This window comes from Schistocerca cancellata, chromosome 3, assembly GCF_023864275.1.
Source record: "Schistocerca cancellata isolate TAMUIC-IGC-003103 chromosome 3, iqSchCanc2.1, whole genome shotgun sequence".
Lineage (NCBI taxonomy): Eukaryota > Metazoa > Arthropoda > Insecta > Orthoptera > Acrididae > Schistocerca > Schistocerca cancellata.
The window spans coordinates 519,286,463-519,305,628 of NC_064628.1; the positions used below are offsets into that span (position 1 = coordinate 519,286,463).

The 19,166-nt window shown below is 42.7% G+C and overlaps 1 protein-coding gene across 1 annotated transcript in view; it reads right to left on the reverse strand.

Annotated features, from left to right (window-relative positions):
* Positions 1-19,166, reverse strand: part of LOC126175331 (GTP-binding protein Di-Ras1) — a 1,524,693-nt gene that overhangs the window by 293,614 nt on the left and 1,211,913 nt on the right. The window lies entirely within an intron of this gene.

The following is a 19,166-nucleotide window of genomic DNA, read 5'->3' on the forward strand; positions in this document are numbered from 1 at the left end:
ATATATATAAAGAACAGAATTGGGCTCAATACGCTGCCCTGAGTAACACCTATGTTTACATATTTCTTGTCTGGTAATTGTTTTACTACAAATTAATCATCAGCCGACGTGTAAACAAACTCCACGTTTGCCCACCTGTTTACCAGATGAGACTGAAACCACACATTTGCTGTCCCTTCCACACTAGTGTTTCTAGTTTGTTCAATGGTATTACACTGCCAACAGTGTCAGAAGCCTTGACAAAGTCTAAGAAAATGCCATAACACAGTCATCTCTACGAATAGCTTCAAGGACCACTTTCGTTAACTCTGCAATGGCTGGTATTGTGCTTCCTCCACTTCTGCGTGCTATCTATGCACGTCACCAGAACAGGAATCTCATCTGTGGCTGCTGACTTCTTATTTTTTAACTGATATATTGTCTTTCTAACTCCAAGCTCTGTTGTGGGAAACGACATCATTGTGCTTGTTGTGAGAGTCATCGGGGGTGCTACACGTGTCTTAGGAAGATTTCGCTGCAGTTTCTCTGCAATATCAGAGAAATAATGATTTACAAAATTTGTTAATTCCTGAGGATTTTCTCTTATTCTATCCCCATCTTTGATTTGTATGTTATTTTACCTGTGCCTGCTTTTTCCATATTCTTGCTTTATAACCTCCCACATCACTATGCATTTATTTCCTGCATTATACATATTGATTTTCATTGAATGATTTTTTTCCCACAAGCAGAGCCCACCTACATTTTTTTTACACCTGTGGTAAGCGTGAATTAGTGCAGTGCCATTGCAAGGAACTAAGAAATTTATGTGTCCGTGAGAACCTTCTAATATCCACAGTTACCCAGCTATTTTCCTTATCTGCAGTTGTAGAAATTGCTACTTTTGGAAACGTCAAGTCAAAAATTAATTTAAGCAGGTTGAAAATTTGGATAAGTTAGCATCCAGATTCCTTTACATACACACTTTATCCCAAGCTTGCTTTGTCCAAGCCCTAGAAAAGTATGTATCTTAAGATATTAGAAAACTCTTCTGTAGGTCTGTAGTTTTGCCAGTTTCATCGAGCCTGTCTTTAGCTTTATCATATGACAGTAATGATCCGGAATTCCAAGCTCTCGAATAAATACTTTACCATTTTCCCTGTCATTGTCCGTAAGTACATGGTCTAAAATTGAATCTGAAATTTTTGTAACCCTCGTAGCAGTGTTTACCATTTGTGCCACACCGAGGGTGCTCAGAATGTTTAGGATATTACTACTAATTCCACCCTCAATATCTGTGTTAATATTCATGGTTCCGCTTATTATTATGCTAGTTTTGGTGACTTAGAGTCTTCCAAGGACTTCAGTTAATTTGTTGAAGAAAGTGTCCACATTACCACTAGGTGTGCGGTAAAAACTTAGAATGATTAGCTTCTTACAAAACTCTAGCTTTGTTACTTCCATAGGTGACAATTCAAAATGCTTTTCTAACTATTTGTGGTCGGATATTCTCTAGCTTTAAAATATGTTCCAGCCTTGATATAGATCCCCAACGCCCCAGCCTTGAAGGTAGATCTACACTAGCGACTTGCACATTCATGTGATGATAACACTAATACTTCTCCGAGCGAGGTGGCGCAGTGGTTTGCACACTGGACTCGCATTCAGGAAGACGACGGTTCAATCCTGCGCCCGGCAACCCTGAGTTAGGTTTTCTGAAATTTCCGTAAATCGCTTCAGGTAAAGGCCGGGACTGTTCCTTTGCGAGGACACGGCCGACTTCCTTTCCCATCCTTCCCTAACCCGGTGGGACCAATGACCTTGCTGTATGGTCCTCTCCCCCAAATCAATCAACCAACCAACGGATGCTGCAGTTTATCATCTCTATACCAGAGCTCTGTAATGCATACTACCATGCTGCTCAAAGGCTGTAACTCAACTTCAAGCTGGTGTACTTTATTTTTAATGGACTGCAAATTTTGATGAACAACAGATAATTCTGCCCAAATTTCTGTGGCGCTTGTATACTCCAGTGTGACACATGATTTTTTCCTGAATACACAGTGCAGAATTCTCTGAAGTGGTTGAGATATATCTAAGAGAGGGGAGCCTGTTGACACGGTTTATCCAAAAGAAAAAGCCAAGTTCTCCTGGCCATGACAACAGATATTTGACCATGTATGACCCTACAACCCATCCACTATACTCCTACTAATCAACTGCACCAACCTGTCTTGTGCAAACCTGCTAAGGTGCAGAGCGTGCCTAGTGTAGACCCATCTCCCGATGTTCTCACCAGCACCACCGCAATGTGCACCCAACCAACAGTCATCAGCGCTGTCTTCCGCTTTGCACAGACATACTTCAAAGCACTGCCAAGACGAGGCCGATCATGCTGCTGGAGCAGCCCTACCATGCTCACATTGGTGTCAGTAGGTAGGGAAGTTATCTTATTCAGGTCACCATCTGTGTTGTATGTCATGTCCCTGTGCAGACTGTTCTCTGTCGTCCACACTATCACTGCCTGATCCTCTTTCATGAAATCCTTGCACAAATACCTGAACTCTCGATCATCTGATGCAGCCCCGCACTCGGGTCGCAAACGTTAGCGACCTGATATCCCTCCCCTAACTTCTCCTGTAACAGACGGCCCACACTTCTGCCATGACTGCTCCCTACCAGTCGTACTCACTTCTTGCTAATAGTAGTGTTATTCGTAACCTTCCTAACCGCGGCCAGAGTCTGCTGCACATATCCTTTTCCTGTATCATCTTGAGGTTCCTCTCCCCTCAACCTGTAGGTAGTAGCCGCAACAAAACCATCACACTGCGTCCTCTTCTGATAGCCCTCATACCAACTAGCAGTTCCTTCACCACAACCTTAACTCACTCTCATCATCTCCCTCAGCTGAGCCTGAAGAACACAGATCTTCCCACGTCTCTGCAATTTCTGTCGCAAATTTTGTAGTTCCAGGACGGGCGTCAGCGATCTCCACAGAGTCCTCCCCACTACATTTCCACACTGAAACCATTTACTACAGTTCCCACATTGCATTCTGCTACCCACTCTCCTACGACAGCTTTCACCAGAGGTGTACACATTCCGCTTTTAATCTGGCCGTGCTTCCCTGTTGGTCAGGCAGGCAAGCCGCCGCACGTTATCTGTAGAACGAGCGGGTTGCTTTACTCCCATTCAAGCCAAGCTGTGTCCAACCCAATCAGGCTAAAGCAAGCTTGGATGCCTGTCTTCCCGTTGGGTTATGTCACGTAGCAGTTTATCCTGCACACATTCGTTGAAGTCGTGTGAGTAGGGCTCGGAAGTTGATGAAAAGTGTTTTTTACCTCAGGATCCCATGACGATGCTCAATGAAATGTATTTTCATTATGGGTCACCATATGCCACAAAATGGTGCATTTTATTTGCCCTTTTTTCCTTTTGGCGTATTGCAAGCTGTTTTATTTAGTTCGACATCAATTGTTTTATCTGCAAGTTCACACTGTTTCGATTACTACTCGCTATTCTCAATTCGAATCATCATTAGATCACCTCTAATATATGTTTTCTGTATTAAAAATAACCATCTCTGAAAGTAGAGATCCTTTTCAGCTTAGAACCTGAAGGTGTCTATTACACTGCAACGCCAACTGAAGTAAAGTTTTGGAAGTGTAGTTTCTGCAACTGAGCCGTGCGACGACCATCGATAGTCGTGTTATGCCTGAAACGACATCTTTGCTTAAACGAGACGGAAGTGGTCTGGCGTAACAAGCAGAGGCGGTGGCTCTCAATTGGTTCTTAGCGGCTTGGAGGAAGAGGTATGAGGCAAACCTGGGTACGGCGTCTGCTGAGTTGACTATGCAGTGCCAGCAGCGGCACGTGGGAATTCGTTACATAGTCGAGGTGTGCCGGACACGCTTTGGGTATGCGACAGAGCTTGGATTACTCGCACCTTCCCAGAGGAATTTACAGCCGTCTTCCGCCGTGCCTTCTTGCTATCAACTGTGCCTTCCTAGCGCCTGTATCCCTTACGGCCGCTGCACTGCTCTGTCCTGACTTGTGTGTCTGACCATCGCCACAGACTGCTTGGTGATATGCAAGGGATGCAAGCCCCCTCCATGGAAAACACGACCACACAATAACACCACCGCCTCCGAAATTTACTGTTGGCACTATACACGATGGCAGATGATGTTCACCGTGCATTCGCCATACACACACCCTGCCATCTTATCGCCACATTGCGTATCGTGATTCGCAACTCCACACAACGTTTTTACACCTTTCAATTGCCCAATGTTTACGCTCCTTACACCAAGCGAGGATTCGTTCGGCATTTACCGGCGTGATGTGTGGCTTATGAGCAGCCGCTCGACCATGAAATCCAAGTTTTCTCATCTCCCATCTAACTGTCATAGTACTTGTAGTGGATCATGATGCAGTTTGGAATTTCTGTGTGATGGTCTGGATAGATGTCTGCCTATTACACATTACGATCCTCTTCAACTGTCGGCGGTCTCTGTCAGTCAACAGACGAGGTCGGCCTGTATGCTTATGTGGTGTTCGTGTCCCTTCACGTTTCCACTTCACTAACACATCGGGAACAGTGGACCTAGCGATGTTTAGGAGTGTGGAAATCTCGCGTACAGTTGTACGACACAAGTGACACCCAATCACCTGACCACGTTCGAAGCCCGTGAGTTCCATGGAGCGCTCCATTCTGCTATCTCACGATGTCTAATGATTACTGAGGTCGCTGATATACAGTACCTGGCAGTAGGTGGCAGCAAAATGCACCTAATATGAAAAACGTATGATTTTGGGGTGTCCGGATACTTTTGATCACATAGTGTAGGTAAGTGAAGGGATTAAAACCTAACGAAAGATAAGACGAAAAAAAATGTAAAGTCCTACATAAGCAAAGATCTGATTATTACTTGTTTTCTACAAAAGTATACTGTGATATTTTAAGGAAAGTCATTAAAATGTCCAGAAATGTGCACATCTTGGCATGAATTAATAACGCACACAGTAAGATTATATGGAATATTGTGATGCAGGAGACGGGACAACTAGTCGTGTACAAGATACGATAAAATTGAAACTAAATAACGAAGTTGTTACTCAGAATTCATAACTTGCAAGTATTTATAACAATCATGTTATAGACGTAGTAGCAAATATGTGATTAAATGGTTCAGTTGAAGAAGCAATAGAATATATTAAAAATGCCATTTCACGAAACTTTAAGCAGCTAGACGAAGAACTAACTTAACTGAAATTAATAGAATTATTAAAATTCTAAAAAACAAAATCTCATATGGGTTGATGGTATTCCAAACAGAAAACTGAAAAAGCTGTAACTTAATAAGTAATGTGCATCACTGGCACAGGGAGCTTTTGTAGACCGATCAAAATATGCAATTTTTATGTAATTCACTGGAAAGATATCAAGAAAAACTTACGTAATGGCTGTCAAATTTCCTTAATGACTTTTTTCCAAAATATCTGAAAATTTAACATGCGCAAGTGTAGCCTCACATTTAAGTAGAAACGAATTATGTAGTGCATCACAGATTCGATCCCACAAGGGTTGGTCGACTGAGAATGCTATTTACACATTCACTCATCAAGTGTTAATTAATAAAATATCAGCAGTTGAAATTTCTGGGTTCTTTCCAAGGAGATGGATTGTGTAACACTCTTAAAAAATTTAAGTTTTATGGAGGTGATGACTTTACACACAGCTGGTTTGAATATCACTTAACAAACAGAATGCAAGAAGTTGTTTCGAATAATTCAGACAAGTTTGAAAGGAGAGAAAATTTAAGAGACTGGAGGGCGGTCATAAGAGAGTCCCCCAATGTACAATGTTCAGTGCAAACCTATTCCTTATAGACAATGATCTTCCACTTAATGTTCATCAAGGAGAATTGATATGATACTAACATTATAATAAATTGCAACAGAGAGAAAGGAGCAGAAAAGATAGTTAATGATGTGTTTCAGAGAACCGTTAAGTTCTTCTCTGGAAATGTGACCTCCGCAAATATTGAGAAAATACGCTATATTCCGTTCTGTATAACAAACAGCTGTACCAACAATTGATGTGCCTCATGAACGCCGGAGTTCGTAAACAGGGTGGAATTCTTCAAATTTTTGGGTATACAGTTTGATGAGAACTTGAACTAGAAGAAGCATATAATTGAGTTGCTCGACACTTAAGCTCTGTTGCTTTTGCTTTATCTCTAATTGCTAGTCTTAGAAACAAATAAACCTCATGCCATATTTAGCATATTTCCAATCAGTAAAATCTTATAGAATAACTTTCTGGTGTAACTTATAACTTAGAAAGAAAGTATTGATTGTACAAATGAAATGAGTTGAGCATTTTAACTGTAGCTTCTCAATACATGTAATCGCTAGTAAATAAATTCGTCATAAATAATGTGTCACAATTTGTGAAGAGTGGTAATGTCCACATCTTGAACACTAGAGGTAAAAGTTATCCTTATTACACACTATTAAAGCTGTCAGTAGTTTAGAAAGGAGTTCAATATGTAGCAAAAAAAGTTTTGTGATGGTTTGCCCAATAACATAAAATGTCTGAGAGGGAACAAAGCAGGCTTGAAATCTAACTTAAAATAATTTCTCCAAGTCATATATGTTGAATTATTACATTAATCATATATACGTAGGCTATAAACTGTCTCGTCTCACGTCATTTCGATAAAAGAATGGTCCAAATGACCTATGGAACGTGTAACTAACTAACAACATGTTTATTAGTCGTCAGTTAACAAAATCCCACATCCGTCACAAGCGGAATTTACTGGTTCATACAACAAATCGGACATCAAGTCCTTATTTGTGACCGGCGGTAGGTCACTTGGTACTCAGTGTTCTCAAACAATGGACAATCAGCGTTGCTCATTCCACGACCAGAAGGGAAGACTTCACAGCTACTGTACAAAAAGACCGGCCTTGCGTCAGGCAGAAGAACAAAGGCCACGGAGCACGTGGCTGAAGCGAATGCGGAGGCGCCAGTGCTTACAACACGTCGATATGTGCTCGCAGCTGGGATGAGTATTTCTGTGCCGCACTGCTTGCGACACCATGTCGCGAGCCGAGTGAGACTCTTGCCAAGCAGCCACATCCACTGGTCGCGGTGGTAAGCCACACTCCTTATGGGCAGACCTTATATTGAAATATTAACCCACCCTTTTCTAAATAATGTGTTTAACTGTTTAGTCTTTGTCTCCTCTTTCCTCCTCTTTCCGCACACTTGTCATGACGGTGTTTCTTCTTCGCCAAGCTGTGTCGGAGAGGTTCCTTTAGGATATCTTCCACTACTCGAACGAAATTTTCTTTCATGGCATCCGTATATGGGTCGCAGGTATCGTGTTCTCATACCGAAATTCCAGTCACGTTCCGTGCTCTATTCGCGACTGTTGTTTCCGGTTTCATGAGACTACGGGCACTTCTGCTTAACAATGTCCTATGACTTGGGTTTTTGGTTAACTCGTGGCTCATACTTGCATGAATTAGTCAAGTCCCTAAATATAGTGGCCGTCCGGTTCTAGGCGCTACAGTCTGGAGCCGACCGACCGGTACGGTCGCAGGTTGAATCCTGCCTCGGGCATGGATGTGTGTGATGTCCTTAGGTTAGTTAGGTTTAATTAGTTCTAAGTTCTAGGCGACTGATGACCTCAGATGTTAAGTCCCATAGTGCTCAGAGCCATTTGAACCATTTGAACCTAAATATAGGAGCTCATTATTAATGGAGTCACTAATGAGGCACATAGAGATTCTTTGATTTTTAGGGCAATCTTATAATAGTGATTTCATCTGATTACCACTTCATGCGGCCATAAATACTTAAGGGAACCAAGAAGTGAACAGTGTCAAAAACGACTGTTCAGTTTTTATCTTAAAAAGTTTTCTGAACAAGAAAAAACTTGTAAAGGCTTTCGTGGCCACTTGTTGACAAACTGCCTATTGGCTTCTGACTCGGGTTCTGGCCGAAGAACCCGAGACAGAACCCAATAGGCAGTTTGTCAAGAAAAAACTTACTTCGAGAAAACTGTACTGAAGGAAGCCCAAAAATTTGTGGAATTTAAAAGTGTGTGCAAGCATGACGACGCACCCTTGCCACGTTGATAGCTCTGTTAAAAACAAAAATTTTTTCTCACTTCTTTGTTTTTTATGACTTTCTAGTCTTTACTGCCTTAGCGATACACCATTATTAGAGACGTAATTACATGGTAGAACTCAAAACCCAAATAAGAGTTTTAACAACTCAAAAGAGAAAAGGCTGTTGTACCTGATGGGATACCAGTTCGATTTTACACACAGTACGCGAAGGAACTTGCCCCCCTTCTTGCAGCGGTGTACCGTAGGTCTCTAGAAGAGCGTAGCAATCCAAAAGATTGGTTCAAATGGCTCTGAGCACTATGGGACTTAACATCTATGGTCATCAGTCCCCTAGAACTGAGAACTACTTAAACCTAACTAACCTAAGGACATCACACAACACCCAGTCATCACGAGGCAGAGAAAATCCCTGACCCCGTCGGGAATCGAACCCGGGAACCCGGGCGTGGGAAGCGAGAACGCTACCGCACGACCACGAGCTGCGGACCAAAAGATTGGAAAAGGGCACAGGTTTTCAAGAGGGGATGTGCAGAACTATAGACCTATATCTCTAACTTCCATCAGTTGTAGAATTTTGGAACATGTATTATGTTCGAGTATAATGACTTTTCTGGAGACTAGAAATCTACGCTTTAGGAATCAGCATGGGTGTCGAAAGAGACGATCGTGTGAAACCCAGCTCGCGCTATTCGTCCACGAGACTCAGAGGGCCATAGACTCGGGTTCCCAGATAGATGCCGTGTTTCTTGACTTCCGCAAGGCGTTGGATACAGTCCCCCACAATCATTTAACGAACAAAGTAAGAGCACGTAGACTATCAGACCAACTGTGTGATTGGATTGAAGAGTTCCTAGATAACAGAACGCAGCATGCCATTCTCAATGGAGAGAAGCCTTGCGAAGTAAGAGTGATTTCAGGTGTGCCGCAGGGGAGTGTCGTAGGACCGTTGCTATTCACAATATACATAAATGACCTTGTGGATAACATCGGAAGTTCACTGAGGCTTTTTTAGGATGATACTGTTGTATATCGAGAGGTTGTAGCAATGGAAAATTGTACTGAAATGCAGGAGGATCTGCAACGAATTGACGCATGGTGCAGGGAATGGCAATTGAATCTCAATGTAGACAAGTGTAATGTGCTGCGAATACATAGAAAGAAAGATCCTTTATCATTTAGCTGCAATATAGCAGGTCATCAACTGGAAGCAGTTATTTCCATAAATTATCTGGGAGTAGGCATTAGGAGTGATTTAAAATGGAATGACCATATAAAAGTAATCGTCGGTAAGGCAGATGCCAGACTGACATTCATTGCAAGAATCCTAAGGAAATGCAATCCGAAAACAAAGGAAGTAGGTTACAGTACGCTTGTTCGCCCACTGCTTGAATACTGCTCGCCGGTGTGGGATCCGTACCAGATTGGGTTGATAGAAGAGATAGAGAAGATCCAACGGAGAGCAGCGCGCTTCGTTACAGGATAATTTAGTAATCGCGAAAGCGTTACGGAGATGACAGATAAACTTCAGTGGAAGACTCTGCAAGAGAGACGCTCAGTAGCTCGGTACGGGCTTTTGTTGAATTTCCGAGAACATATCTTCACCGAGGAGTCAAGCAGTATATTGCTCCCTCCTACGTATATCTCGCGAAGGGACCATGAGGATAAAATCAGAGACATTAGAGCCCACACAGATACATACCGACAATCTTTCTTTCCACGAACAATACGTGACTGGCATAGAAGAGAGAACCGATAGAGGTACTCAAGGTACCCTCCGCCACACACCGTCAGGTGGCAAGCGGAGTATGGATGTAGATGTAGATATAGATATCAAAAATTCTCCTAGCAGGGAAAATAGATGCTTTAGACGCTCTTCTGTGTTTCACTGATGGTGCAGTGTTAAGGTTTAAGGTTATGGTATGCTGGGAGTACTTGGTGCACTATACATATACGCAAAGAACTTAAATTGCGATTGACCGCGAAAGACTCTTAGAAGCAGAGAAATCAGCGTTGGACGCCACCAAAGAAGAAAGGATAAGAAGAAGTCTGAAAAAGAAAAGGGAGGGAGAACAACACCAGAAACAAGACGAATATGGACCTGGGATGCATTAGTGTTGTGCAGGGTAGGTAGAGAAACAAACTGTAGCTTTAATTACCCAGAAGTTCACGTTTTTATGTTCTGGTACACATCGGTTAAAACTATTAAAGATAGAGATCTAAAATGGTGTACACGGTCTTAAACATACTTAACTAAAATGAGGACTATTCTTATGTTTTAAATTCGTAAATTAAAATCTTTTTGAAAGAAAAACTATGAGTTAATTACTGAAATTTTTGATAATCATTATTAAAACGTTTTTGACCCGTAATATATGACAGGAATATTTTTTAGAAGTCTGCTTTAAATATAATACAGGACGTTCAGAAAAAAATCAAGCTTCTACTTTGATTTTAATTCGAGATATGTGTACCTTTGCCGTACATAGTTACCTAACATGCTTTATTTCACGTGCAACACAAAATATAATTTAGGAAAAAAAGTGTGGTTCATATCTCAAATTATTCCCAAAATATCTGTTAAAACATGGTAAGCATTTCATGGGCTTACAGCTATTAATCTTTGAGCTTCGCCATTTAAAAAACTAACAAATTTTTCAAGGTTTCTCCTTTTGTTCACAAACCAGTCTGCTTAAGCGGAAGCACACACCGTGCTGTCACTTCCTAACCGCCATCTGACGCTGCGAGAACAGCACCACGTCACAAAAGCAGCTCCCTCCTGATTCAGCAACGTGGGTGAACAAAATTTCAGCCTTCAGTTACAATAACAAAAAGTACTCTCTTTCCCTCCACTTTCAAAATCCAGTCAATCGACGAATCTTATTTTCGCTCCTTTTAAGGAATTACAGGAGCTCTTTTGAAGACAGTATAGAGGGTGATTTTGATAACGTGAGGTAAACTGCAGAAAACGAACCCCGAGTAAGTTTGCTTTTAGTCAAATTTCATAAGTCTAGGTCGAAGGGATACCCTGTAAGTTTTGATGAGTGAGTTAGTGAGAATCAAAATATGTGACATACGTGGCTACATCTTTTGATTGCACTGAATTAGAAGTTCACTTTTTTACATCACCAAAGGTCTTTAGACCTTAGTATGCCACATAAATTTCAACTGGATACGTCCACTCGTTCCTGATAAAAGGCTTTTGAACAGACGAACAACGAAGGGATGCTGTAAGAGTTCCGTTTTTATACGATTGAGATACGGAATCGTAAAAAAAAATAGCACCGGTCAGTTATCAGCATGCAGCACGATGTTTTGACACGACAAAGGTCGCCATCCGCCGGGTTCCGCAGCGGTTCGGTAAGCCCGTCGAATCGGGGTAGCAGTGGAAAAGTTTCAGCTGCGTGGGGCCAGTCTTTGGACCCCTAATCATCATCTACTATACCCCTGAAGTAAAGAAAAAAACCGAGCAGGGAAACCTGTGGATTCACCACCGTTGAAAAATTTTAAGACCACTTATCAGGTAAAATGATGCTGAGCGTTTGTTCTGATTGCGGGCAGAATATGTTCGTAAGGAACGAACAGTCACAGAATCGTACTACAGGAATTGTGTCTGAATCACAATTTTTGTTAGATAAGAGGCGATCAAACAGTTTTCTTTCGAAGGGCCTACAGACCAGAGCCAGCACCCCAATGAGCCAATGGCGCCCTAAGCATTGGGGCAATTATCCTACCAACACACCAAGTTGAAGATATCCGTTTGGCAAAACACCTTCTCCTGGGGCATGAAGAAGTCCGTAACTGCGTGCTCTAGATTCTCGTTTAACAGGAATCGCCGACTGTTCAAGGCCTTTTTTAAGGGACAGGAGACGTGGTAATCGCGTGTGGAGAGATAGAACTATAGAGAGGACGCTCGACTACCTCCAGCTTAAGTCGGCGTAACTACTTCGTTACGTCATTTGCTATATGGTGACGAAGGCTATCACGTAGCATCAGCACCCCTTGGCTCACCGTTCTACAACGGTGGTTTTCGACAGATATGTTGCCCCACACACGTTCTTCCTGTCTCCGATGGATCTCTACCGCTGTTTATCCTTCGGCAGCCAAGAAAAGAATAAGGGAACGGTGGTCCTGTTCGGACGCGTTTGGTAATAACGTTGCCGTAATTCACATTTCCGCATTTGCCTTTCGCACGTCGGAAAGACACGAATGCAAATCTAATCGCTAGCATATATTTCGATGCTTATATACTCACATCGGAATCGCGCAACGTTGCATATACGAAGCAGCAACGTCCTCAAACGGAAACTTCTTGATCGCCCCTGATATTTACGATGAGCGATCTTGTGGCCTAAAAACCCGTCGCAGCAAATGCTGTGGATCGTCATACTACAGGAATCTCCTGGTGAAACTACTGGAGACAGTCAAGGCGAAATGTTGAGATAAGATGTCAGAGAGGGTGTCTCTGCTCCACGACGACGCCCAACGTCGCTCTGTGTGGGACGCGGTAACACACGCTGATCCATTGTAGTAAACCAATTTTGCCTCAAGCCCATGTAATGCGACGGGCAAGCAACTAGTTGTTCCTCTGAGGAAACCATTGCGTAGCAAGCATTTCCAGAGATACGACAGTTTTCGAGGTGGAACTTTTTTGAACAGCTAAAATGTGGAGAACCACAGGCAACATTTCCGCCAAATCCACCACGGTAAAGGTCACCAAAAATAAGTTAGCTGACAGAAATAACGGGTTACTGAGAAGTAGCAGTTACTGTAATAACCGCTCACCTGTTACTGGTAGATATTTTAATAAATGTCAAAAGAGCGTGGCGCCTTCTACGCTTTGCGTCATCTGAGATCTGACCACGGATAAAAGAACAGATAAGATGGACGTGCCATCTAGAAGGTATTCTGTAGCCCGGTGGAAATAGCTGCGAGACTGCATGTCATCTGTTTATCCATGTGTACTACGCCTTCGTGCTATCTCATTACATAGAATGACGATAAGGAATTCGTGCGTCTATAGAAATAACAGTCAGTAGATGAATTTAAGTATTTTTCTGTGACAATTATACTATTCACTCACAATTCTTGTTCTCTGAGACTTACAGGCGACAACTACAGGTAACCTGGACATTAGTAACTGTGTCCTGGACTCCAGTAGTTCGTAGCTGACGATGATATTTCCAGAAACGACAGATATCCGAGTGAAACAAGTGTTGCATTACGTCTATGGCTACAGCCATCGGTCGTCAGAAATTTACCACAGAGTTACAAGTAAATGGATTGTTATTGCTCTTAACGAGATCCGTATGCCGCCAAACATGCAGTGACCGTTAACGTGTATGCTGTAGCTATTTGCCTGGTACCGTGAACCAGAATCGAGTTGCATGACTACCTTACCAAATCAAAAATAGTTCAATATCTCAGTGCACGTTTCGCGAATTTATGTATAGAAACACAATAAAACAAAATCACAATCATCATCATCATCATCATCATCATCATCATCATCATCATCATCTAAGACTGATTATGCCTTGCAGCGTTCAGTCTGGAGCATAGCCCCTTATAAAATTCCTCCATGATCCCCTATTCAGTGCTAACATTGGTGCCTCTTCTGATGTTAAACCTATTACTTCAAAATCATTCTTAACCGAATCCAGGTACCTTCTCCTTGGTCTTCCCGACTCCTCCTACCCTCTACTGCTGAACCCATGAGACTCTTGGGTAATCTGGCTTCTCCCATGCATGTAACATGACCCCACCATCTAAGCCTGTTCACCCTGACTGCTACATCTATAGAGTTCATTCCCAGTTTTTCTTTGATTTCCTCATTGTGGACACCCTCCTGCTATTGTTCCCATCTACTAGTACCTGCAATCATCCTAGCTACTTTCATATCCGTAACCTCAACCTTATTGATAAGGTAACCTGAATCCACCCAGCTTTCACTCCCATACAACAAAGTTGGTCGATAGATTGAAAGGTGCACAGATAACTTAGTCTTGGTACTGACTTCCTTCTTGCAGAAGAGAGTAGATCGTAGCTGAGCGCTCACTGCATTAGCTTTGCTACACCTCGCTTCCAGTTCTTTCATTATGTTACCATCCTGTGAGAATATGCATCCTAAGTACTTGAAACCGTCCACCTGTTCTAACTTTGTTCCTCCTATTTGGCACTCAATCCGTTTATATTTCTTTCCCACTGACATTACTTTCGTTTTGGAGATGCTAATCTTCATACCACAGTCCTTACATTTCTGATCTAGCTCTGAAATATTACTTTGCATTCAATCGAATCTGCTATCACAACTAAGTCATTCGCATATACAAGACTGCATATTTTGTGTTCACATATCTTAATCTCACCCTGCCAGTCTATTGTTTTCAACATATGATCCATAAATAATATGAACAACAGTGGAGGCAGGTTGCAGCCTTGTCTTACCCCTGAAACTACTCTGAACCATGAACTCAAATCACCGTCAACTCTAACTGCTGCCTGACTATCCATGTAAAGACCTTTAATTGCTTGCAAAAGTTTGCCTCCTATTCCATAATCTCGTAGAACAGACAATAACTTCCTCCTAGGAACCCAGTCATATGCCTTTTCTAGATCTATAAAGCATAGATACAATTCCCTGTTCCACTCATAACACTTCTCCATTATTTGCCGTAAGCTAAAGATCTGGTTCTGACAACTTCTAAGAGGCCTAAACCCACACTGATTTTCATCCAATTGGTCCTCAACTAATACTCGCACTTTCCTTTCAACACTACCTGGGAAGATTTTACCAACAATGCTGATTAAAGAGATACCTCTGTAGTTGTTACAATCTTTTCTGTTTCCATGTTTAAAGATTGGTGTGTTTACTGCTTTTGTCCAGCCTGATGGAACCTGTCCCGACTCCCAGGCCATTTCAGTTATCCTGTGTAGCCATTTAAGACCTGACATTCCACTGTATTTGATGAGTTCCGACTTAATTTCATCCACCCCAGCTGCTTTATTGCACTGCAATCTATTGACCATTTTCTCCACTTCCTCAAATGTGATCCTATTTCCATCATCATTCCTATCCCATTCCACCTCGAAATCTGAAACATTACTGATCGTATTTTCACCTACATTGAGCAACTCTTCAAAATATTGCCTCCACCTGCCCAAGGCATCCACAGGATTCGCCAGCAGTTTTCCTGACCTGTCCAAAATACTTGTCATTTCCTTCTTACCTCCCTTTCGAAGACTGCTAATTACACTCCAGAATGGTTTTCCAGCAGCTTGACCCACAGTCTCCAACCTGTTTCCAAAGTATTCCCAAGATTTCTTCTTGGATGCTGCAGTTATCTGTTTGGCTTTGTTTCTTTCTTCAACATAACTTTCTCTGTCTACCTGAGTTCTAGTATGTAGCCATTTTTGATACGCCTTCTTTTTCCTTTTACAGGCTGCCTTGACTGTGTCATTCCACCAAGCTGTTTGCTTCATCCTACTTTTACACACCACTGTTCCAAGACATTCTTTAGCCACTTCTAGTACTGTGTCCCTGTACCTTGTCCATTCCTTTTCCAATGACTGTAATTGACTACATTCAACTAACTGGTACCTTTCTGAGATCGCTGTTATGTACTTGTGCCTGATTTCCTTATCCTGAAGTTTCTCCACTCTTATCCTCATGCACTTTCGGCCTCACAATCCCAATTTCACTGCAGATTAAGTAATGATCAGTGTCATCGAAGAATCCCCTGAATACACGTGTGTCCCTCACAGCCTTCCTGAATTCCTGATCTGTTATTATATAGTCAATGACAGATTTGGTTCCCCTGCCTTCCCAAGTATACCGGCGAATGTTCTTATGTTTAAAAAAGGATTTTGTGTTTACTAAGCCCATACTGGCACAGAAATCCAAGAGTTGTTTCCCGTTCCTGTTGGCCTCCAAATCCTCTCCAAATTTACCCATAACCTTTTCATACCCTTCTGTTCGATTTCCAATCCTGGCATTAAAATCACCCATGAGCAGAACACTGTCCTTGTCCTTTACTCTAACAATTACATCACTGAGTGCCTCATAAAGACTATTCATCTTAGCCGGCCGGAGTGGCCGAGCGGTTAAAGGCGCTACAGTCTGGAATCGCGCGGCCGCTACGGTCGCAGGTTCGAATCCTGCCTCGGGCATGGATGTGTGTGATGTACTTAGGTTAGTTAGGTTTAAGTAGTTCTAAGTTCTAGGGGACTCATGACCACAGCTGTTAAGTCCCATAGTGCTCAGAGCCATTTGAACCATTTTTTTATTCATCTTATCTTGATCTGTCCCTTTACAAAATCACAAAAATTGAAAAATATTAATTAACAAAAAAGTTTCAAAATGGGCTGTGACGTCACACAGCTGGGCTGGTGCGCGACGAAGCACTGTCAGTCGGCTACCTTTCTGGACTGCCTAGCGACAAAAATTAAAGTCGTGCCCTTAAGAAATACATTGGAGAGGAATTATTATAAGTCCAAGTTAACGCGTACCGTGCTGAGGGAAATATAGCAGCTCAAGTTTCGCGGGCTCATAGACTTAACTGTACTGCAATTCGGTAGTAAAAATAAGTGACAGTTATAAAAAACTGTTAAAGGTAATTGGTATAAAGAAGTAACCCTAACAGCGACAACTGACACTCCGAAATGACCGTCTGGCCCGTCTATAGTCCACTGTTGAGACAAATGTGTCACATTGAAGGGCGAATATGTAGAGGATGACTAATATCATTATCAAGTTTCTTAGTGTACTTATGTTAGATAACAATTTGTGACTGCCCTCGTAAAGGCTGCTTTGCCCAAAAAATACAGCACAAACACTAACGAACGCCACATGAAAGAGTGGCGAAACGTTGGTACACTTTACTACCTGGCGAGGTCTACAGCCCAGAAAAAATTTATATAAATTTTGGCAAAACTGTTTGCTACTATAGGAATGATTTTCTACTGATGCTGTAGTAAAATGGTGTCAAGGCAACTCGTTCATTAAATACGTGCTAGTAAGAAATGAGAGACCTGCTGGAACATGGTGCGGGTCTAATGCAGTAAGTAAAGGGGTTATTAGACGACGATCCAACACGAACGGTTCTGGTCTAGCGCGACGGCTATATAGAGAAAAACGGATGAAACTTTGACAATTATCAGACACGCTGCCTGCGCTCGGAAATAGAAAGCGCATCTAAACTCCCGTAAATAATCACACACGCAGTAGACGGCGATGACTCGCACATGCGCAGAATGAGGTACTTCAAGTAGACTTTCTGCTTGCTATTGTTGTCATTTGTGGACAGGCGGCCAGCAGCTAAGTCCAGGTTTTCATACTGGGGATTTTGCCAATCTTTTCGTGATTAAATTTTCGTAAATGTAGTAATTGGATAAAAGTAATATTTTTTGCCAACCAACTTTTTATTACACAAGTTGTTTGCGAAAAGTGTGCTTTGTACAGATTGTTTCGTATTCTATAAATGGAATGGACCAGACAAGCATTAGCGTCCTAATTCAGGCGTTTATTGAGGAAAGGTGTCTACATGATTATCACGACCCAATATCACTAAAACGTACGTCCGAAATAGTTCATTTCTGAGTAACTGTAAATATAACTTTATATGTGTGGTTTTCGATGTTTATATGTGTTGCTGTTAGAAACCAAAGGTGATGTTTGACCTGACTGCATCTTTCGCTTTATTTCAGCGTGCCAGGAAGGAGAAACTGGCAATAGTCGGCGAGACAGACCGGTCCAAAATGAACTAACAAATGTATCATGATGATGGTTTAATTCTTGCTTCCGACGAGGCGAAACTGATTTCTGTACTGCTGTGTCACTTGAGCGAATTCCTTCCTTTATCATCGACAGCAGGTTGTCGAAATAAACCACGTCTATTCTCGCAAAGTTCTAAAATTCCTACGGATCTCCGGGCCTCAGTTCCTTCATTAACAGCGAGTATGTGCCAATGCCTTCGTCTCTTGTTCCCAGCCAGGGTTGAACCCAACAACGTCTGGCTTTTCGTTTCCGTTACCGTACCCTAATCCTAAGGGTTAGCCGCGCGGGGTAGCCGAGCGGTCTTAGGCGCCTTGGCCACGGTTCGCGCGGCTCCCCCCCCTCCCCCCCCCCCCCCCCGTCGGAGGTTCTAGTCCTTCCTCAGGCATGTGTGTGTGTATTGTCCTTAGCCTAAGTTGGTTTGAGTTAGATTAAGTAGTCTGTAAGCCTAGGGGCCAGCCGCGGTGGCCGAGCGGTTCTAGGCGCATCAGTCCGGAACTGTGCGACTGCTACGGTCGCAGGTTCGAATCCTGTCTTGGGCATGGATGTGTGTGATGTCCTTAAGTTAGTTAGGTTTAAGTAGTTCTAAGTTCCAGGGGACTGATGACCTCAGATATTAAATCCCATAGTGCTTAGAGCCATCTGAGCCATTTTGTAAGCCTAGGGACCGATAACTCAGCAGTTTGGTCCCATAAGAATTTACCACACATTTCCTAAGGGTTGCAGACACAGGTAGGACAGCAGCGCCGAAAACAACTGCGTTCTCCGTGTGCAAAATGCTGTATAAACGTAAATTTAGATTAACATAGACTTCCGGAAAAAATTAGTACATCTGGAAAGACGACGTCGATTTTAATCCGATGATGGCATACGCCACCTGGGTATGATACTGATAACGGTTGCAACGCCGTCCGCCACCAGATAGTGTAGAGGCACAGCTTCCAGAGTGCCATCTGTGTTTACGCTTTAATAGGTAATGCTCACAGCCAGAAGGCTCAGTGTGGTGCAAACGTGTGAAGCCATCAAATAACCATGCCACGGGGACGCTCTCTTGCTTCCTACAGCCAACTGAGCGACTTTGAAAGGGGTCAAACTGTGCCCTTCCGAGAGGCGGGATGGTCCTTTCGGAGAATTGCCACACAAGTTGGAAGCAATGCTTCAGCTGTGCAACGGTGCTGGTATCAGCGGCCACACCCGTAGACGAGGTTCTGCACGTGCTCGTAGCACAGATGCCTGGCAGGATAGTCGTATTGTATGGGCAGCATTTATA